This window comes from Anabrus simplex, chromosome 5, assembly GCF_040414725.1.
Source record: "Anabrus simplex isolate iqAnaSimp1 chromosome 5, ASM4041472v1, whole genome shotgun sequence".
NCBI lineage: Eukaryota > Metazoa > Arthropoda > Insecta > Orthoptera > Tettigoniidae > Anabrus > Anabrus simplex.
Window position 1 is genome coordinate 189,795,913 of NC_090269.1, and position 24,597 is coordinate 189,820,509.

The 24,597-nt window shown below is 38.3% G+C and overlaps 1 protein-coding gene across 1 annotated transcript in view; it reads left to right on the top strand.

Moving 5' to 3' along the window:
- The window catches only part of ergic53 (protein ERGIC-53), a 202,836-nt gene that overhangs the window by 153,976 nt on the left and 24,263 nt on the right, over positions 1-24,597 (top strand). The window lies entirely within an intron of this gene.

Consider the following 24,597-nt stretch of genomic DNA (forward strand, 5'->3'; position numbering starts at 1 on the left):
ATCCACTGAATAATTTTTCAAATGATTCATATTTATGATTTAATAAGTACTTCGTATTGGTTGTGTGCCTTTCTTCTAGGCTTGTAAGTCTATGAAAAATTTGAGATGTGTTGAGAAATTCTGGGAATTTATGAAGACAGACATGGATGAAATTTAATTTTTACTGCATCAACTGAGTTACTAATCGTTATTAAAGGTAAAGCAGTTTTATATCACTACGAAAGAAAAGAGTTGATGTTTGAAGTAAGAACCTGCTGTAAAATACATACAAAGGAGCTGGGCACTACGGGATTATAAATTTCCTTTTCAACTTGTGAGAAAATGTGATCCTTTAGTTACTGATATTCTTTTGGAAGAAATGTGGTTGGAGCTGTTTGTGATGAATCAGACCATCGATCTTCAGGTCTTATTTTTATTGTGTCTTGTCAGCAATGCTTAGGAGTATTGGCCTTCGGTATCGAGGATATTTATAACCATTTCTCTAACTTTTTTTTTTTTTCATATTGTTGCAACACCCATTTGTTTCTTTACTGTGTCTTTTCTAACATGGTTGATATTCTCTTAAAGTTATTGATGAGTTGTTATAAGTCAATAATTCCTGAAGCTAAAATTTAGTTCCAGTGTACTTGCTCGAACATTAAGGTTAGTCAGAGAAAGGCAACAATATAAAAAAAGTACTGGTAGTAAAATTGTGGTATGAGAAAAAATTATGAGGAAATATATTTCTGCAGTCTGGAAATGCATTGCTCTGTAAAGAGTTCACGGTGTAATTTGGTATCGTAGCGACTAGTGGATGTTGTGGACTATATATTCATCTAGAAATTGAAAGGAGTCTCACAGACATAATTATAATACTATTAGAGGCCCTTGATAATAACTATGGGCACTGAACAGCCACATACACAACTAATCTGTTTGTTACCCTGTGCTGCAAATGCTGAATGTCTGACTGGGTTATTGTGTCCCACGCTCGCTATTCTATTCTACTTGGCTTGGCTGGGAAATGGCTGTTGCCTGCACTGAGGTGTTTAGCATGTGTTTGATGAGACTGTGATCCAGAGACATTGCAGGCTGGGGTATAAGATGTTCATTGTATAGGGCATGCCCTTGTATTGGCTTGCTGGTTCCCATAAAGTATTCAGGTCTGATCAGAGGACAGGATTGATGTCGCAGATGTACGAGTACGAAGTACTCCCACTTCATAATTGCGGGTGTGGATCCGGAATTGCACGTGGGAACACGCAATGAATTTTCCTGCATACCTGTAAGCCTACGGTGATGTCCCCATCTTGGGTGTAATCTCTACAGCTCTCCTGTGAAGGAGACATGGAGGCTGAGGCTTTTGTCTCCATATATAACAATACATATTAGTGTTTTGACAGTGAGACGACTAGTAATTGTCCTAACTTGTTCCTCTCACGAACCACACAGTGCCATTCATTGGCATCTAGCCAAACTTGATTGAGACCTGAACACAACAGGACTGAAGGACAACAAAATATGCTCCTAAAATTATCCTGCTGAGGATAAGGAGCATTCAGTGACATCTGTAAACGAATTCATACCAGCATCTTCACTGAAGAATTGCCACTATGTATTCGGCTGGAAGTTTTTGCAATTCACATGTTATTGCCAGTAATGGCATCTGTTTACAACATATTCCACCAGATTGCAACCTTCTATTTCATGAGCTTCTTCCTATCTGGGGATGTGAATGTGCCTTAATACATTCTAGGGCTCAACGTCTTCATGCATTAAGGGAAGGAAGTGTGAGAGATTGGCACGTCAATTGGAACTTGCATGTACTCAAGTTGCATGTTGCTGGAAGCAGGTCATCTTATTGACTGATAAAATCACAGCAGCTATACATAATCATTGTATGACTATTAAGCATTTTATCCTCAGCATCCAATGATGAGCTATCATATTACTGCATGTTATGGCCCAATATTGGATACGAGAGAGAGAGAGAGAGAGAGAGAGAGAGAGAGAGAGAGAGAGAGAGAGAGATAAGACTAAGATGTGACATAACATATCATATTTACTCTTATATTCAAACTCCATGCATAAAAGATCCCCCTGGTTTTTGAGTACAAGGAAAATTTTAAAAATAAAAGCTTGCACCTAAGACCCCTAAACATAACTTGTCAAAGAAGAAAAAAGACTCCACTTGATAGTGAAGTCTTTCACAGCGCAAAATTGTATTTTGAATGTTAATGAACCAACAACATTGCCATAACTTCCATTTGATAGTGACCTGTCTTTTGTGCAATACAGAAGGCCATTCGGGATGTCTGGTGACGAGTTTGAAGGCCGCTGGCCTTATCAACTTGAGCATGTCAAAACGGGGAGTGATCATTCACGTCAGTACCGAGAACGTGTGTATAGAGTTTCGTGAAATTAGCTGCAACGATACCGAAGTGGATTGACCCTTACTGGGAGGGGTACATAACAGCCCTTTCATCAGAATAACCAAATATAGCTATTCTGCAATCCAAGGAATATGCAGTAAGCATGATTTCTTGATATCGAAGAAGGTGATCAGTGCTGTATTGAATTAAAATAAAAAAATGGCAAAGGGCGACTGGGCTTAATTCTGGCGGGGGTGGGAGACGGGCAAATCCACAACCAGCCATCAGCCGTATACCAGAACTGGTGAGGAAAGTGAAAGCCCTTGTCTCAGGTGGTAATCCTGCCCCCCTCCCAAAGGACTATCGCACATAAGTTTGGGATGTCTGTTTAAACAGTTAACACCATTATCAACAAGGACTTGCACTTAAATAAGCTGCATAAGTGCAGAGTTCACAAACTGATGCCTCGTCACATTTCGGAACATTGCACTAATGCAAGAAAGCTGTATGAAGGCTATATGGTAGCGGACAAATGGAAATATGGAAATATGTGGCGACATTAGACGAAGCATATGTGTATCTTAGTGAATGTAACAAACCCCACTTGATTTAATACCGCCCTAGAAACAGAAAAATATACTAAACATTGTATAATTAATGCCAAGAAAGTTTTCCAAGGGGTTTCATTATGATAGCTGGATACTGCTACAATGGCAAGTAAACTATTCGCAGTGTCACTAATAATGTGAAGGTGAACTCTACACACTATCAGCAAGAGGTTTTAATCCCCAATTACAACACAGATATACCAGGACAGTATGGGAGGGCAAAAAATCAGGTATGGGTACGTCAAGATAAAGCATCCAGCCACACATCTTGTTCGACTCGTCTGCTTTTAGAGAGAATGGAGATGGAAAGTGGAATACGTGCAATTCCTTTTACTGACATTCCGGTGAAGACACCTGGATGGGTCGGCCATGGATTTCTATGCATTCGGACTCCTAAAAAGGGCGTTAGGAAATAGACGTCCACACACTATCAATGACCTGTGGAAAGCCTGTCTGGAGGAGTGGGATAAGATAAGACATGCTAGCTCTGAAGAAAAGTCTGTTGCAGTGGAAATTACGTTGTTGGGCTATAGCTAGAAATATTGGCTTTCCAATTGAGCATGATCGTTGGAGGAGACAAGGCTTTTCATAAGCTGATTACCCTTCAAACATCATCCTCAGAGATTCCGAACAACCTTCTTTAGCCTACTGATGAGCGAGATCCTTTCCTCTTAATTATGGAGTTGAGTAACACAAAAAACAAAGTATAATTTCCCACAGCTTTCAAATTAAAAGCTCCGTCTTTGACAAAAAAAAAAAAAAAAAAAAAAACATGGTGTGAAGCCATACAACCTAACATGATCACCTATTGACGCAATGAAAAAGAGAAACTGAAAGCAGCAAATAAACATATGTATTTTTTTTTTATGGCATCTAAAAGGTAAATATCCTGAGATCAGTACTGAAGTGCTAGAGTATATAACAGAGTTGGTTTTTACATAATCCATTAAGTGATTGAACTAAGAGCATTGGAAGCGGCAAAATATATTAAATCTCTGTCGGCAAATATACAGACACTTTTCTTTCCCACATTTTTATTTAAAGTTAAAAACTTCATCACTGATCCGTATTGAACTAATAATTACAATACTAAAAAGAAAAAGATGTTCCACCTATTCAGTACAATAATATTGTTGCACGAATTAATGTAGCAACATATTTAATATGTTCTGGGACCGGTTTCGACATGTCCATGTCATCATCAGCCGACACAAAAATGGCAAGAAGTCAACACAATTGTAACACTTATGACACTTTTCTTGAATTAAAAATAGAAGTTCATGTAGAGGTTCTTGAGCACTCTTGCTGTAGATCTTGGGGTTTAATAAAAAAGATGCAGTATAATTCACAATTGTTGTTATTCAAGGAATAAAATTTGTTGCTAGGTAACAAATGATATAATTTTGTTTTAGTACTTCAAAAGGTGGATAGTGGTATATATAAAAACTCTTAGAATATGAGACTATTAGTACTGATATGGATTTTATGAGATCTAAAGAAAAGAAATTAAAAATAAGAAATAGGAAAGTGAAAATGGTAAGGTAAGATTATGAGGCTCACTTTAATTTAGCCTTGTCATGAAGTACAAGAGAAAGTAAGAACCAAAAATTGAATATAGGTAGGGGATAGAAGGGGGTAAGGGAGTAGTTTAAGGTGGGTCAGGGGGGTGTTGTGGTAAGGGCAAGTAGCGCGAGAAGGTGTTGTGTATTACGTGGAAGATTGAACGCCTACTTGTCAACTTGAAGCTTTTGAAAACTAAGATAAGGAAGTCAAAAAGAATGTTCGGTTTTTCAGACAAATTGTTAAGGTTTTGGTTAGGATTAAAATATTGATCAAGGTGTATTAAACAATTTTCAGTGATATCAAGAAGAGGGCCTTTGTTTAGGGTACTGATAATTTCAGTGTCTTGGTCTAACGTAGTGAAATGATGTTTTACGTCTTGCATGTGTTGCCGTATTGCTGAGAATTTATTGTATTTTATCGCGTTTAAAACATGTTCTGAATATCTCATTTTGAAACTGCGTCCATATTGTCCAGTGTAAGAAGAATCACAGGTGTTGCATTTAAAACAGTATACGCCAGATTTTGAAAATTTATTAGTTCTGTTTATAGATTTGGAGTTATGAATCACATCTATGTTTCTATTGTTAGTTCGAAAGGAAATTTTGGAATTATGTTTTTTGAAGATATTGGCAATGCAGTAGACGTTTTCATTGAAAGTGAAGGTAGAGTAAGCTGCTGGTTTAGGATTGTCATTTGATAGTGTTGTATTTGTTCGGTGTTTAAATTTATTGATGGAATGTATGATATTAAGTTCTTTATTTAAATTTTCTTTAGATAAAGGTATTTTGAAAGCGCGGTTAGCCATAATGTTGTAAGTGGCACATTTATGTGATTGTGGGTGTGAGGAATCTTGTCTTATGGTAGTAGCTGTTTGTGTGGGTTTCCTATAAATCATATAAGATAAAGAATAAGGTAATCTGCTAATTGTTATATCTAGAAAATTGATTGAACTGTTCGATTCAGTTTCAAGTGTAAATTTAGTATGAGGATCAATCTTGTTGAGATTATTAAGAGTAGAGGATGCATTAACAATCCTGTCATCTAGAATTACCCATGTATCACCCACATATCTTGCCCAAAAAAGTATATTCTTGAAATTATCGTTGTTATCAATAAAATTGTGTTCCAGAAAATCTAAGTACAGTAAAACCTTGTTAATTCGAAGTCGTTGGGACTCAAAAATCGGACTTTGAATTACGTGATTTCGAATTAACCGCCAATTCGCAATTCAGAAGTACCAACCCTCGCTGCGTTACAAAATATTCAAAGGCCCGTTACTGCATGCAGTTAACCTTGATTCACAGTTTATACCTTTCAAATGCCATGAAAAAAGAACTATTTCCAAAATGTATCCAAGAAGGTGCATTTACAGTATTCAAATAATGCACTTGGGTATCTCACTGGCAAACATAACCTCACGCAACGAAAGAAAGAAAAAAAGCCCGATTCAAAGACGAGAATCTATGCTGGCTCCCATGCGCAAGTACTTTATTCACTGAATTACTATACTGTAAGCATTTTAGATGCCTTGTATTTACACAGAAAGTGCCTGATGTCCATAAAATCGAACTTTCCTATGACTATCCTTGTACGATTTCCCGCCATGGCACTTCTCTTGTACTTCAGAAATGTAAACACTTGCCGCATCACAAAGTATTCTAAGACTCATTAATACATGCAATCACCTCGATTCACGGTTTAAACCTTTCAAATGCCATGGGAAAAAACTATTTCAAACATGTATCCAACAAGGTGCATTTACAATGTTCAAATAATGCACTTGGGTAAATCACTTACAAACATAACCTCACGCAACGAAAGAAAAAAAATCACACAATTCAAAGACGAGGATAAATTATGCCGGTTCCCCTATGCAAATGCATTATTTTTTGGATTTCTGTACTGTTTGCATTTTTAGATGCTTTGTACTGGCATGGAAAGTGCCCGACGCCCATAACATTGTGGCTTATCGATCTTTCGTATGACGAGGGGATAAAGTTTCTCGCTTCCATGTGCATTGCAACGCACTACAATGACCCCCATCCTTCACACTTGTACGATTCTCCGGCTGGCACTTTCTCCTTTAAAACCATATGATCGTTTGGGCTCGCATTAAAATAAAGTTATGCAGTTTCATCGGCAATGACAAAATTGTTTGGTGCCTACAAATTTATTATATGAGCCATGTTTTTTTTTGTTTTTTTTTTTTCGTCAACTGTCGGCGTCCCCAGTGCTCGCGGATTTTGTTTTCCTGCACACTGCCCGTTGCGTGATATTACGGCGTTCCTTAAAAGTTTTAATACAAAAGAATTCCGATCTCATTCAACTTAGTAATCATGAAGCACACTGTAGATCCACCGAAGTGAGTGTAAATGTGGAAAGCTACGGTGCCACTCCACGTTCCGGAACACGTGTTCTATTATGACGCGGATAAATTTCGAGTTGAAATTACTCTGTAACATACAACTGTTTTAAAATGTAAAGGCAGTTTCGAATTAAAAGTCTAAATTTCGGTAATGGGGCCGACATTGTACTTCGAATTACGAATTATCCGTATTTCGAATTAAACAATTTAAATAACTTGCAAAACTGTATCTCATGTTTCCGGGAACGAGACCTTCTTCGAATTAGGCGGGATTTTGAATTAACTGTTTTCGAATTATCGAGGTTCTACTGTATATCTCTGCCAAGATCCCTGATGCTGGTGATCCCATTGCCAAGTCATCTTGTTGGTATATTGTCAAATGTGAAAGAATTGTTATTGAGTACCAATTTTAAGACAGTCATGAAATAATCTCAAATTTACTCAGTTGACTGTACGTATTCAGGTTTCTTTCAATAATGGGAAATAATTTTTTGGTATTAATGCTAGGGTACATATTGACAATATCAAAAGAATGTAAAGAATGGTGTGGCTGAATTTCAAAGTTCAGTTTTTCAATTAGCTCAATAGTACTTTTAATAGACTGTAGAGGCCAATCCTAGAACCACAAATTTTTCTGCATTTTTGACACACATTTGTTCTGTTAGGTACTGGCTGTGTAGTTTGGTTTTTCTTCATGAGCTCACGTTGTTTTCTTGCATTGCGCTTGTCAATTTCTGTTCTCGGCCTTTCTTGCTCAAAGCGCTGAGTTTCTTCCCAGACATTGCAACGCCAGACTGTGCCGTTACGTGCAATAGCTTCCGAGTTGTTAGTTTATATTTTCAGTAATACAATACTGGTATTAAAATATTCTCTCGTCGCCATAAGACCTATCTGTGTCGGTGCGACGTAAAGCCCCTAGCAAAAAAAATATATATATATTCTTTGCATAATGGTCACACCCTACTGTTTTTTTTTAATTTGATATAAAAAGCGCAACAATTATGTGGTGAAATACGGTATTTCCTTAGTTATGGTTTTGATTAATATGTCAGCATCGGAGAGAAATTTGGAAGGTATTCCTTTCAAGGGGTAGTTTGAAAACTGTAAAAGTACCTTTTTTGTGGGTGACTTGATGAAGGGAATCTTGTCTGATAATGTTTGTTTGGGTGGGTTTTTCTGAAAATATTACATCTTAAGATATTTTTTATGATCGAGAAAATGAATTGTTTTGTTAGTTTCTGATCCAACTGTGAATTTTATGTGGGAATTTGAAGTATTGAGTTAAAGTTTGTTATACATTTCAGCTAAGATTCTAGATGTTGGTGATCCCATTGGGAGTCCTTTTTGTTGTTAAATGTTATTGAAGATGAAGTTATTATTGTTCACAACAAATTCTAAGATACTAAAAAATTTCTCTATTTCTAACTTCCTTAGGTTGCCGTGTACATTTAAATTCATTATGTTGATGGTTTGAGCTGTTAAGCTTTCCACAGTTTTATAATGATAGTGTGTTGCTGACATCAAAACGACCATTGTGTGGCTTGATGTTGATATTGAAGGAATGCATGGTGTGATCTGAATTTAAGTCTTTTGCTGATGTTGCAATATTCTACTGAATTTTTGATGGAGGGTCTTTAAAAAAAAATAGTAATGTTTAAATAAGGTTACCAACAATTATCACTAATACATCAGGCTAGCCCTGTTAACATTGTCTGCTCAGTGGCCGCTCCAAAATATCAGGCGGCAGGGCTCTCTGTTATGACATCATAGGGCATTGAGTTGAGGCTGCCTGGTTTAAGGTGATGTCACTGGACAGAATTCTCTATCCAGAGTATGTGGCATATATACTGCCAAGCTGTCCACCATCTTAGAAACTCTGAAGTTTAGCAGACACTTGTTCAGCACTAGTTTCTCTTTGAGAAAATTGCGCTCTGTAGAATCCTGTTTTCCTGCAACACCTGTTGGTGCAGCAGATCCACACTTGTCTAACGATTGTGTGATGCTGACATCAGAACCACCATTGTATGGCTTTTTATCTTCAGGGAATTGCTGGAAATGAATTGACAGATCAAGGCTTGAGAAGAAGTGGCTAGTATGTTTTTCATTTAAGCTGAACAGTCCTGTCATTGTGGTAGTTGCTCACTAACTGAATTATCAACAAGGTGAGGCAGTGTTCTCCCTAGGACCTTTTCACTGACCACCTGGCTATCATAACCTAGATATGCGCTAGTTACATAATATTTCAAGTTGCTTTACGTCCCACAGACACTGATAGGTCTTATGGTGACGATGGGATAGGAAAATACTAGGAGTGGGAAGGATGCGGCCGTGACCTTAATTAAGGTACAGCTCCAGCATTTACCTGGTGTGAAAATGGGAAACCACGGAAAACCATCTTTAGGGCAGCCGACAGTGGGGTTCGATCCCACTATCTCCCTAATGCAAGCTCAAAGCTGCGCACTCCGAACCGCACACCCAACTCGCTCAGTTTACATAATATTGATACATATTTGAGTCACTGTGTGTTCCAAATTAAAATGTAAACGCTGTAAAACCGTTAATTTAAATGAAAAATCTTCATTACTGTGAGCATAATTGCGCAAGTTACATCGGATTTTAAATGTTCAGCTTATCACGTAGTGTCATGCATGAGCAGTGTCTGGATTAGCATGGAATCGCATGCGAGCACTCAATTCCGTGGGACGTAACAAACCCGTCTGGATCTCCACAGCAACAGAGTAAGATTATGAACAAGCAGGAGAACACTAGAAATTCAAAATACTCTGTTATGTCTTTGTGATAATCCTAAAATAGTTCATATTTGCAGTTAATGTTTACCTGTTTAATATTATTTATAATGGCATGAGGGGAGTAAGCTGAAATTTTATCGTATTTATTTTTTACGTAGTATTCTCTGCCTGGCTACTCATTGCTGCCACCCAGCTGATGAAAATTTCTTGGGAGAACACTGTGAGCGTAATTAAAAAGACCAATGTGGTGTGGCATCTTCGTTATGGTCTAACAATGACAACTTTAGATAGTAAAATAGAGAAATCCAGAAAAGGGAATTTAACAATTTTGTGCTTCAAGCCCCTACTTTACAAATTCTGAGATACCAGATCCAGTTTAAAAATGTTTACAAAATCTCAATGTTCAGACAAGAACCGGAATATTCCAATTTAAGAGCACTTTGCTCCAACAACTTTACAGCCTTCCAGACACCCCTTAATATTACAGGAATTTCAGAAAAGAGCATACATGCTTTCCGACATTAACCAATTTCTAACAGCCTGTGGCCTCTCTAGGCGCAATTTACAATTAACAAAAGTCAGTACACATGGGTATCTAGTACCCAACCTACTGAGCCTTTGTGGAAAAAGAATAACAGTTTAAATTAATGACCTGAACACAAAATTAATGGAGGCGTATACCTGCACTCCTAGATAATGAAGAATAAAATCTTAACGGGGCTCTCGGCCAAGTGATACAGGGGCTAATCCCAAGCTAATGAGGTGACTCGAATGAAGGTTAATTTAATACCTTACAGGAAAGGAAAATGGTTACGAAATCGCACTCACCTCAAACCAAGTTGAAGGGGAACTCGAGAGGGTAACGCACTCTCTATCCCCGATTTACAGTTAAGGACTTTATGAAATTTTACATTAGCCGAATTAAAATTTACATTTTAGAAAAGGTTGGTTACATAGTTAGAAATTCGAACCTTCCCCTCGGATAAGTTTGCGGAGACAGCTAGAAAGATAGAATATTGGTGGCCATTACCTGGCTGTTGTTCTGCCTGCTGAAGAATGAGGCGCCCCGCCTCCTGTCTTAACACACACACAATCAGAAAGACGACGATCGGTGATACAAGGTAACCAGAAAAGCCTCAGCTTATATACCCGAGGGGATTAATCAAGAGGATTCTGGACTAATCCGGACACACGCTGTCAATTTTATTGGCAAATTCAAAAGTTACACCCAAAAAGCAACAAGAAGCCTGTGATTGACTGAAAAATAATTACAGGAAAATTGTGATTGGTGAGGTTCAAAAACTGGTGGGATGAGAGAAGTGTTGCCAACCTAGAATTATATAAAAAATAAATGAAGTTGATATACTGGAGAAAGCCTATAAACACAAAATTTCTTTTGAATAACACATTGTTCTTCCTTGCACCAGAGTGCGTGACCTCAGTTTTGTAGAGATATCTATGGAGAAACGTTCAAACTTATTGAAGTAAATAAACGCAAAGCAAATAAATCCAGTCAGTGTAGGCAACTTCACAATAACACAGTTACTCAATACTTCATTACTGACATCTGATTAATGTCCCAACTTCATGTAGTAGCAATTTCACGTTTTGTTTGATAGAGTTATTTATTGGCGCTTTTGAATGAGCGGAGTAGAGGTGTACCTCCCGGTACACACCTCCCCCCCGCCCCCTGCCAAGGTCCTTCCTTGGGGTGACGCAGAAGAAACTTGACAGAAGATGATTTGCACATATAAAATTTTTGACAGGAGGAAAAAATTTGTTGAAAAGTCCATTTTAGCAAATTAATTGGGAAAGCCAGGTTTGAAATCTTTTGGCCATTGTAGAAGTTAATTATATGTTGATTAAGTTTGACGGCCAGCCCTGCTGCCGCTGCCGATACCCAGGTGAGTTTGCCCAGACCCCAAGTACCCTCAGATACCTCTCCTGCTACTATGAGAGGGGTAGTCATGGTGATGGTCGCCGCAGATCAGATGTGGATGTGCAGTCCCCAAATGGGTTGGCGGTGGAGATACCGCACTTCAGCCCTTGCCGGGAAGATGGACTCCGGCGTGCCGTCCAGAAGAAGACGTCACTAGAGTGGTGTGGGCCCATTCCCCACTCCGGTATCGCTCGCCAGATGTTGGAACACGGCCGCCGACGGCTGAGGGGGTACTGAAACAATATCTGGGCGACAGAGATGTGTTGTTGGAGTTTTGAGAGTATGATCTTTATTTGTGTGAGGCAGAGGGGCGGGCGGTGTTGATGGTGAGTGTGTGTCAACAATGCGTGGATGCAGGGGACAGGGGCTTGGTAATGGCCACCAGGGAATTGACCACTGGAATAATCAGAGGGGAAGATCATACATATCAGGTAGTATACAAAGGCAGGGCAGAAGGCCTGGAATCAGTCAGTAACATAATTTTAAATTAATCCTCTTCTTCAAAGAAACATAACCTTCGACTCCTGCCAAATTTTAATGGCAAATGTAAACAACAATGAAATTACTCAGGTTTCACCTGAGAGAGGTGAACCCTAAAGATCCTCTCTGTGGCTGGGTTACTGACCAATAATGTAACTGGTGTCAGAAAATCTAGAATGAAGCATGGACCATGGAATCTGGGGGCAAGCTTGCCCGCAGGAACAAAATTTTTAACCATGACTTGATCTCCAACCTTTAAATTGGTGGGCCTCCGTCCACGATCATATCTTTCTCTAACCTTCTCATGGGAAGCTTTAAGATTGAGTTTAGCCTTCTTTCATACATCTCTAAGATTATCAAGATCTATTATCTCTGGTAATATGTCATTAAGTGACCAAGGATTAGAGAACGGCGTGTTAGGAACAAATTTAAACATGAGAGATGCTGGAGTGAACTTGTGGGATTCATAAACCACCGAATTTAGAGCGAAAGCCAACCAATGCAGGGAAGTATCCCACCTGGAATGATCTTCGTGATGAAAAGTGATTAATGCAGAACGGAGATTATGATTGGTCCGCTCAGCCAGAGACGTTTGAGGGTAATAAGCTGAAGAGATACAGGTCAAAACAAAATTTACGGAATAAGTCAGATGCCTTAGCATTATCAGAAATTATATATTGACAAGGACCAAAAGAAGCAAAAATAGTATTCAGACAAGAAATAGTAGACTGAGCGGTAGCCAGCTTAGTCGGAAACAACCACGAAAATCTAGTGAAACCATCTACACACACCAGGATCAATTTATTTCCGTTCCCCTTTGATTGTGGGAAAGTTCCGACGTAGTCTATATATAGACGTTCCAAGGGGCGAGACGCTCGATGAGATGACAATAGACCTAGCTTAGTGGACAAGGTGGGCTTACTAAGCACGCAAGATTTACAAGGTTTTACCATTTCTCAAATTTCACTGTCCATACCTTTCCAAATGAACATCTCTCGGATCTTTTCCCGAGTTTTGAAGATGCCTAAATGCCCCCTAATGGGGTCTCATGATAGTACTTGAAAATCATAGGCACAAGCACAGCTGGAACCGCTACTTCCATCTTTTGATCATTCCTCAACGAGCAACACAGAACCCCGTTTCTCAATACATGAGGGACAACATGTTTTCCTGAAGAAAGGGTTTCCATAATAGGAGCCAGCACTGGATCTTCACATTGGTATTTTTCAATATCCCGAAATAACCAGGGGGCATCAGTTAGAATGGCATTAATGCCCAAAGGTATGGGCGTGGTAAGAGAAGAATTATCTTCTAGTTCGGTGGTCTCCACTTCATGATTAAACATGCGGCTTAGTCCATCTGCAACTACATTTTCAGATCCTCGAATATACCTCACACCAAATTGGAAGGCAGAAATCCCAAAGGCCCAGCGGGCTGTACGACCAGTACGACGCGGCCTAGCTAACACCCAATTTAAGGCTTGTTTATCCGTTTCCAAGTCAAATTTGACATGTTCCAGAGAAAGACGAAACTTTTCTAGAGCAAAACAAAACTGCCAAGCCCTCAAGTTCATAGATGGAATATTTGGCCTCTTGAGCCGATAAGGTCCTAGAAGCATAGGCGATGGGACGCCTTCAGAGTTCCTTTTCCTGCAGAAGGATCGCAGCAACCGCCGATGACGAGGCGTCTGTTTGGACGATGAATTTCTTCGAAAAAATCTGGCATTGCTAGAACAGGGGCATTACAAAGAGCTAATTTCAGATCTTCGAAGCTGGCTTGCTGAGACAGCCCCCATTCAAATTTGACGCCTTTCCCATGGAGTAAGTTCAAGGGCGCCGCTCTGTTAGTGAAGTTAGGAATAAATTTCCTGAAGAAATTCACCATGCCTTTGAACCTGGCAATACCTTTCATGTCCTCAGGAGGTTTGAAATCATAGATGGCCTGTGTTCTAGAATGATCAGTGGAAACACCATCGGGCGACACAATATGCCCTAAGAACAACATGGAAGGCTTAGCAAAAGCTACCTTGGATAATTTGCCAGTCAACCCAGCCTTACGAAGGCGATTGAGTACTTCCTTTAGATGATCTAGATGTTCTTCAAAAGTCTCAGAAAATACATCATCATCATCAAGGTAGTGATACAAGTATTCAAATTTGATATCCGAGAAGTCCCTATCTAGCAGTCTAGTAAGAACGGCTGCCCCCGTGGGGAGCTCAAAAGGCATGCGGTTGTACTTATACACGTTCCAATCCATGGCAAAAGCTGTTATGTTTCGATTCTTCAGCTAGAGGTATCTGGTTGTACGCCTGGCTTGGCTTTCCGAAACCACGCAAAACAGGAGTGAAGATCAGGAAGGGGCACCGATTGTAACACCACCTTACGGTTTAAAGCTCTATAATCACTCACAGGCCTGAAGCAACCTTGGGGTTTCGTCACAAGAAAAATGGGCGATGAATACGCCGACATAGAAGGTCGAATAATACCATCTTATAACATTTGAGCGATGATCTCTTTAAGAGCCTTCATTTTAGGTGGGTCAGTCAATAAGGCGGAGACCTAACTGGAATCGAATCCGTAACCTCAGTCTTATATTCGATAAGGTCAGTAACACCAAGAGTATCAGAAAATACATCAGGAAATGACTGACACAATTTACGAATACTTTCAGCCAGTTCCTCAGGTAAATGTCTAAGATCTAACAACATCTCATCCTGGGTAGACGAAACAGATGAACATGACACAGAATTACACTTTAATAGAGGAATCTTACAATTATTAGCAAATTTGAAGGTATCAGCCCCCAATATTACAGGGCAAGACAAGTGTTTAGCAGCAAACAATTTTATTCTCCATTAAATTCGAAAATACAAATTTTAGCAAAGATGAAACCTAAAATTTATAATGGAGAAGAGTTAGCCGAAACCCTTTTGACAGAAGATGAACAATAGTCTTTATTTTATTGGCCAATTCGAAAGTTACACCCAAAAAGCAACAAGAAGCCTGTAATGGGCTAAAAAATAATGACAGGAAAATTGTGATTGGTGAGGTTCAAAAACTGGCGGAATGAGAGAAGTATTGCCAGCCTAGAATTATTTTAAAAAAAAAAAAAAAATGAAAGTTGATATACTAGAGAAAACCTATAAACGCAAAATTTCTTTCAATAACACGTTCTTCCTTGCACCAGAGTGCGTGACCTCAGTTTTGTAGAGACAACTATGGAGAAATGTTCAAACTTCTTGAAGTAAACAAACACAAGGCAAATAAATCCAGTAAGTTTAGGCAACTTCACAATAACACAATTACTCAATACTTCAGTAGTGACATCTTCTGATTAATGTCCCAACTTCATGTAGTAGCAATTTCACGTTTTGTTCGATAGAGTGAGTTCTTTATTGGCGCTTCTTTTGAACGAGCGGAATTGAAGTGTACCTCCCGGTACAAAATCCACTGATTATTTTAAATTCATAATCATTTTCCTCCTCATTTTTCTAATCCTAGTCATTTGGTTAATTATAACTTTTAATCCATTTCGTCTCATCTCGTACCATCATGTTCCGATGACCTAGATGTTAACCCACTTCAAAAAACAAGCATCATCATCATCATCATCATCATCATCAAACTATGGAATGAATTGGCAAAAGAATGCAGAACGATTATATCAGCTTTGTTTTTATTCTTATTCTTGCTATTTATGGACCTCTATCATTACAAGCAGGTGATTTATATGAAGTACCTCAATTTTCATAGAAAATTAGACTGTTATTTTTTAAACTGTAAATGCATTATGTTTAGGAGATCTACCTAAAGTCAAAATGAGGTACTCCATAATATTGCACATTATTCAAGAATACACTATTAAATTACGAAATGAAGCATTGGTAACTTCATTCTTCAATCTACTGCTGCGGTAGAAAAGCACTGAAAAATCCAGGCAAGACATTTTACACTGTTTATTACACATTCGATACACCAAATTATTGTAAGATACTCTCTCCAACAAAACTGTGACTCGCTCATTAAAATGCTCTGAATTTATTCCGCACTTCAAAAGCTTCACCCGGAGCTGCGTTGTTCCTCCTTGTTGGGGTAGCTCTTGGAAGTACGTCTTCATAGTCAAAGTGTTCAGGCCCTCTTTATCTATAATCATATTGCGCAAAATACAAACAGCCTTAACTATCAGTTCCGCTGTTTTGAATTTTTGAATACAACCGAGAGCTGCCAGCAGCATGGGCAACGGTACTGCTGCAGGGTAAAAACTCCATGGTGAGCAGCCTGGCTATAGTCAGCAGCGAGGTGCTAGGGCGAGCATCCATGTGCCAGCAGCTAAGTTGCAGTATACATGTACCCTTAGACAATTGCTCCTCTCACAGTTGTGTACCTTGCCATTTAGAGTATGTGAAAGTTTTATTTTTACCTCTAAATACTACCTCAATTCTGCAGGCACTGGATCAGGGGATAATTCACGTGGTGAAGTGGCATTACCGAACTTGTTTGGTCCAGTGTATGCTACGTAACATTGCCTCAGAAAGAGACATTACTGTCAACTTATTGGAAGCAATGCAGATGTTCAGTCCTGCATGGCGATCGCTGAAAGAAGAGGTGATCAGGAACTGCTTTAGAAAAGCTGGAGTGGGTTATGGGGAAGACAACATCGCAGAAAATGAAGAGTTGGATATAGAAACAGAGGAGAACTAGAAGCATTTGTGTGAAAAAATTGGATTTCGCAACAAGTGTAAATCTTACTGATTATGTCAACATGGACTGTGATATGTTAGTGGAAAAGGAAATCACTGAAGAAGAGATTGTGGCAGATATTATAAGTGATAGGAATCCATGTGATGATGAAGTGGAAGAGAAAGATGTGCCTCAGTGTTCAACAGCGTTTGACTCTTCTGCAGGCAACAAACATGTCTCGTAGTCTTCAGGATTTTCTTCTGTCACGAACTGATGTGCCAGAATCTGTGTTAAATTAAAGTGCAGTGGTTGCTGAATACCTTGAATATTTGTTTGTGTCTGGGAGTGTTCAGAAGAAAATCACAAACTTTTTCAAAAAATAAAGTTGAGGACATAATGTATCGTTACAGAGTAAAATTTTTGAGATGCTGAAAACTTGTTGCAAGTAGCTGTACTTTACATCAATACTTCATGTATATGTACACTCATGTTCATAAAAATGAGAACACGTTGAAAGACTAGAGATAGGAAGTTCATATTCAGAGGACATGTGTATTAGTATGTTCTGAAGAAATGATTAGCATTGGAACCATGTCGGCCTTCAGGTTCAGGGCCCACATCGATATTTCGGCAGACCACCACAGTTATTACATGTTATAAAGCTCATTTTTGGTCCGTATTGAAAATTTATAGTTCAACAACAATGAAGGTGTTTAATTTAATACACCTATTCAGTACTTTTATTTTCACTTATAGCGGTTACATAAATAGACTATCAATTAAATGGGACATGTTTCACCCTCAATTAAGGGCATCTTCAGCCTAAAAACAATCATCAAGAGTACAGCTAATAAAAAATGTGGAAGCTAAACGTTTAGCCAGTTATCAAAATTATTGTTCTTGAGACCACCACAGGCTAGTAAAATGAGCCTGCACATTATTGGCATGAGAGAACGTGACGCATCCATCCATGAAATTGCTACTCATGTGGGATGAAGTGTGTCGGCAGTGCAACAGGTGTGTACAGAATGGTTCACAGAAGGCTGTAGAACACGACTAGATGGGTCTGTATTACATAAAATAAACTTCATTATAAAGCCCGTATTGTCGTAAGTATACGTTGAAGGTTGGGTCAAATGTTCCACCTTTACAATACCAAGATTCTTTATTAACTAATTATTAACATAAATTTTTAAATATATCAGGACATGTTTCTTCTAACTTGTAGACATCATCAGCCATAAAAATCTTTGAGAAAAAGCTACAATGATAAGGACAAAGTAACACATTAAAATAATTCGGATGACCGAATATGTCATTTAAAATGGTGAAGAATTCAGAACTTTTCTGAGTACAGCACTTGAGAATACCGTTGACATTAAAATTAAAATTGTCCACATGGGATGATTCAGTAAAAACTTTGCGTTACAATTCTTCCTTTTTTTTGTGCTGTGTTAACATATAATATTCTGTTATGTCGTGAAGGCTTGATGATGAATTGCACAATGTTCATTCCAGTAGGACAACAACAATGTGTGAGAAATCCAGCGAGCGGATGTTAACCCCTTTAGAATGGGATTCTTTTCAGAAATTCGCTCTTACGAAGATAGAGAATGTAATTGTCAAAAAACAGGCCACTTTAGACAAAAAATACAACACACTCTTGCGTAATAATAGTCACAATAATAACTTCCTTCCATACAATAGGCACATCAACGAATCCGACTCGGGAGACGTGAAGTTCCATAACCCGGTTATAAATCTTTCTGATACTCAACTTAGCGCTTCGGATATCGAAATTTTAGAGAAGGGACCTAAATTCAATTGGCCTACTGCCTTTAAATTGAAAGATGCCATTGCTATCACTGCTGAAACTGAAAATGCCATACAAAAACTACCAATTGACAGCCAAACAGAAATTAGACTCAATATTCGTAAAAAACTTTCTAATTTAATTGAAATCAACAAATCTACAGCTCCTTTATTTCCCAAAAAAGCCATAGACTTGTTAAAAAAGAAGATTAACGAAAATGATCTAATCACGAAAGCGGACAAAGGCAATGCCACAGTTATTATGAACAAAGAAACTTACGTGCAAAAAACTGAAACCTTCTTCTCCGATAATTCTTTTAAACTGATAAAAAAAGATCCTACCAACAATATTCAAAAGAACTTAAAACAATTATTGAAACAAACGTCCTTCATTCTCACTGAACATGATTCTCAAAAACTCATTAATATGAATCCCAGTATCCCCACAGCTAAAGCATTACCTAAAGTCCACAAAATAGATATTCCCATAAGACCCATAGTTAACTACAGAAACTTCCAAATTTATTCATAACTTCTTGAAGAAATACTACAAATTTGAAAATCCCAACTCCATCAAGAATTCTATAGAATTTTGTAATTTGGCTAAAAACCTAGAATTACAGCCACAACAAAAAATGTACTCATTTGACATAAAAAACATGTATTGCAATATACCGGTCAAGAAAACTTTAAAGATCATCAAGGACAATTTTCTAAAATACAGAAAACTAAGCATACAAGAAATAGAAGAATTTTTAAATATTTTAGAATTTGTAACTTTCAACAACTACTTCACTTTTAATGGAAAAATTTATAAGCAGGATAGTCTTCCTATGGGTTCCCCGGCTTCAGGAATAATGGCAGAAATTTATTTAGACCACTGGAAAATTCCAAAATTCTCAACAAAATTAAAGGTATCGTATTCTGGACACGCTTTGTTGATGATACATTTACTTTAATAGATCATAACGTCTCCAACGGCGATATCGTTCTTGAACAGTTGAATGCAGTCGACCCATGGATCAAGTTTACTTCCGAAGCGGAAGTCAATAATTCATTAAACTTCTTAGATGTTACTATTAACAACAGCTCTAACAAATTCTCTTATACCATATTCAGGAAGCCCACCCAAACTATTAATACTATTCGGCAAGACTCAATGCATCCAGAATCTCAAAAAAGAGCAACATTCTATAGTTGAATCCACAGAGCTTTTCACGTCCCTTTATCTAATGTTAATCGTAAAAAAGAACTTGACTTTATCCGCTTAATAGCGAGTAAAAATGGATTTAGCAGGCATTTCATTGACAGGATAATCAATAAAGTTACTAACAAATCCAGTTCGACTTTGCTTAGAGAAACAAAAAGAAAAACAGACAAATACGCCACCTTCACTTATACAAATAGTAAGATTTACGATATCACCAGTACCCTCAAGAAGCATAAGATCAATATTGCTTTTAAAACAGTCAACAATAATACTAATCTCTTTTACAACCAATATAAAATTAACAACACTATGAATAAATATAATAGGTCAGGCGTATATAAGTTAAAGTGCAACCAATGTTCCGCGAGCTACATTGGGCAAACCGGAAGAGGCTTTTCAGTCAGATATAAGGAACGTATCAATGCCGCTAAACACAGAAGGTACTCCGCCATGAGCACACACATGACAGAGTCCAATCATTCCTTCACTTCCATAGAACAGGACTTAAAAATTCTTTATTTTCATAATAAAAGCACTTTACTCAATGTTTTAGAAAATATCTATATTAATATAGATCATAAATGCAATCCCATTCACAATTTGAATGAAATTTCAGAAACAGCGAACGTAATTTTCAAGGCATTGCTCAATAGTTCTTACTTTGACAAACCCACTAACAAGCATCCACGTGACAGCTCCCTGCCTACTAATCCCAACCTTCCCCTAATTTCCCCTCGTACCGGCTCCCTTCACACACGACCTCCATAGCTCGCTCTTAGTCAGCCACAGTCATCCACACTGAACTAGTCGCTGTCGGACAGGCGAGAACGTAAATCAGATGTGCCGCACTTCTTATTTTCATTCTTTCATTACTTTACATCAAGACACAAAAACTTGCCTATTTCAATACTAACAACAGCCATTATTTTTATTCTAGAGCCCTCTATTGTACATTCCACATTACGTTATTACGTTCAAATTTTCCACCTAACTTCTCAACAAGAAATGTCAACATACCAATAAGACGGCTTTAACATCTGCTCGCTGGATTTCTCACACATTGTTGTTGTCCTACTGGAATGAACATTGTGCAATTCATCATCAAGCCTTCACGACATAACAGAATATTATATGTTAAAACAGCACAAAAAAAGGAAGAATTTTAACGCAAAGTTTTTACTGAATCATCCCATGTGGACAATTTTAATTTTAATGTCAACGGTATTCTCAAGTGCTGTACTCAGAAAAGTTCTGAATTCTTCACCATTTTAAATGACATATTCGGTCATCCGAATTATTTTAATGTGTTACTTTGTCCTTATCATTGTAGCTTTTTCTCAAAGGTTTTTATGGCTGATGATGTCTACAAGTTAGACGAAACATGTCCTGATATATTTAAAAATTTATGTTAATAATTGGTTAATAAAGAATCTTGGTATTGTAAAGGTGAAACATTTGACCCAACCTTCAACGTATAGATGGGTCTGGTCGCACCACCCAGACCACCGTCCGAGAAGATCGACACCTCATCCGAATTGCATTACAGGACAGATCTGCATCCTCCTTGGCTCTGGCGCCATAGTCGAACAGTGTAACACATCGTACACTATCAGGAGTGACAGTCTGTCGCCGTTTATTATGGTCTGGGTTACTGGCGTGTCGTCCATATCTCCGCCTACCTTTGACTAATGTGCATAAACATGCGAGACTGCAAATTTGTCTGGAACAACGTCACTGGGGAAAGGAATGGCAGCAGATAGTGTTTTCGAACGAATCCAGGTTCTGTTTATTTGAAAATGATGGCTGCATTTTGGTTCGCCGCAGACAGGGGGAGAGGAATCACACTGATTGCATTCACACAAAGGATGCTATTGGTTATAACCACAAATCACAGTTGGTGTGTGTCCAGGGCACTGTTACCAATTTGACCTACGTGAGTAACATCCTGCGACCCATAGCCATACCCTTTCTGGATGACACCCCAGACGCCATATTTCAGCAGGACAATGCGCGACCACATGTTGCTGCAGAACATGTGTCATCTTGTTGTCGCAGGATGTCAGACTGTTGCCCTGGCCCACCCGATCACCGGATTTGTCGCTAATCCAAAATTGCCTTATACGTATCGATGCCATCACTCGTGGAACAAGTTATCCATGGAGGACCCATTGCCTACTAGGCAACAGGACACATGCTGAACGTAAGTGACTGAAATGCTAATTGTTTCTGCAGAACATACTAATGAACATGTCCTGTGAATATGAATTTCCAATCTCTAGTCTTTCAAGGTGTTCTGTTTCTTATGAACATGAGTGTATGTATCCTAATTTTCCTCATATATTAATAAAGGCAGTATTAAGATTTTTTTAATGTGTAATTCCATGTTGAAATAACGTAGATTTTTCAGCAGGTTTAGCAATGGGCGAGTTCTTAAGAATTGACTTATTTCAATAACTGAATTTCACTATAACAAATTTCTGAGGTCCCTGGAATGTTGTTATACCGGCATTTTACTGTATTAATTTTTCTCCAAAATTCTAAAATTCAAATTCAATTATTTTTTTCCTTTTAAATTGTTAGGGATAATCACATTTCTTATGACCCCTTATAACTACAGTAGGCACAACCATAACATACAGTGCATACTTTTAATTTATAGGCTTAGGTTTTTTATTCTCTCTCCAAGTCTCTCTGAATGAAGTAGTGTCTCCATAATTGCTGTTCACATTGAGTATGTTGAAAATGCAAGGTACAGTACCTGTCAGATATGGCAGATTAAAGTATGTTCCTGCTAAACAGTAATTTGTGTTAGTGATTATGAGTGTTCACTGTGGTCTTATATATTCTCACTCGATTTATTTGGGCTGAGTAGCTTAGAGTACTCTCCTGACTCAAATTTGGCAGGTTCAAACCTGGCTCATTCCAGTGGTATTTAGAGATTCTCAAGTACGCCAGCGTCGTGTCTGTAGATTTTACGGCCTATAAAAGAACTCCTACAGGACAAAATTTTAGCACCTTTGCATCTCTGGAAACTGTAAAAGTAGTTAGTGGGATGTAAAACCAATAACATTATTCATTTATGTATAAGAATGAGCTATTAGCAGACCTGTGCAGTCCATATGACTGTGATGTCATTGCTGTACAAGAAACCCATTGAGGGCTGTCACGGCAAAGAGAATAAAAGGCATGAAACTTACTCTGGGAAGGCCGCGTGATAAATATCATAGTGCGCCGGGCTGAGTGGCTCAGATGGTTGAGGCGCTGGCCTTCTGGCCCCAAGTTGGCAGGTTTGATCCTGGCTTAGTCCGGTGGTATTTGAAGGTGCTCAAATAAGTCAGCCTCGTGTCGGTAGATTTACTGGCACGTAAGAGAACTCCTGCGGGACTAAATTCCAGACCTTAAAGAGTAGTTAGTCGGACGTAAAGCAAATAACATTATTATTATTACCAAAACAACACAGTTCTCTGTAGCATTGTTCATAAGCCCCCTATAGAGAATTTTGTGTTTTAACACATTCGAGACTGCGCCCGTAGATACTGTGGGCTGCCGACAGAGTTCGGAGAATCTACGGGCGCATGTTTTCACTTTAGCTAAAAATAGTATCCGCCATTTCAGGGAGATGCGACTTCACCAAAATACTGTTGGATGCTTCTAATAAGCATAAAATTTACTGTTTATGAGCATAAGTCTAGAGCTCTTCTTTCATTGATAACACAACCATGTTGTTACATAATCTGTAGCTGCGTCATTGTTCACTTTTAGCTGTGAAGTGAGCAGGAAAGTAAGTACGTGCGTGCAGGCAGGAAGGTAGTGTGTTCAAGAGGTAGACTCGTTTGTGTCATTCTTATGACTATTTAGCATGTCTAATTCAAGTGTACGAACTTTAGACAATCAATCCATACTGGACGTTCTTATGGCAGAATTGGGTTCTGAAATTGAGGATGTGGATGACAATTACACACATAGTGAACATGATTCTGATGCTTCGAGCGAGTCAACTGAGATAATGGGTTCTGTAGTACAGTTTTATACTGCTCCCTAAAAATTTGGGTTATTTCCTCTGTACAGATGACAATCTGCAGCAATTCGAAGCAAGCCTGTCATTAAAAAACGAACGGCAAGAAAGCAAATTACTGGTTGTAAACAAGGATACAAATACAAACTGACCAATTAGGTTAGACTCTGTATTAGTATTTTTTGATTAATGTGTCCTCAGTGTTTGTCATATTTCAAAATATTAACCGAACGGGCATCTGTAACATCAGATGTTTGTTTGTAGAATTTATCTTCATAAATTTATGTATAAAAATTGCTGCGCTATTATAATTGTATCTCATTTTTGTATAGAGGAAAGCGTGATCTTTTTATATATCGCAAACATTTTTAGAATCATTTCTTTCCCTAGCCTTGAAAAAATCTCAAACTATGCTAGTATGAGTTTAGCTGTTACGATACATTCTTCAAGCATAAGGCTATTCACCCCTACACATGGGAGGCTAGGGGTACCAGATCCATAATAGACTATATCTTAACAGACTTTGAATCAGGAAATCTGTTAGGAATGTACGATTTTTTCGTGGATTTTTCGATGATACAGACCACTATCTGATCTGTAGTGAACTAAGTATCTCTTAGGCATAGGGTAGAGAAAGTGAAATCTGTTTCCAAACGAATAAGGGTAGAAAATCTCCAGGACGAGGAAATTAGACAGAAGTACATGGATATGATTAGTGAGAAGTTTCGAACAGTAGACAGTAAGCAGGTTCAGGATATAGAAAGTGAATGGGTGGCATACAGGGATGCTGTAGTAGAAACAGCAAGGGAATGCCTAGGAACAACT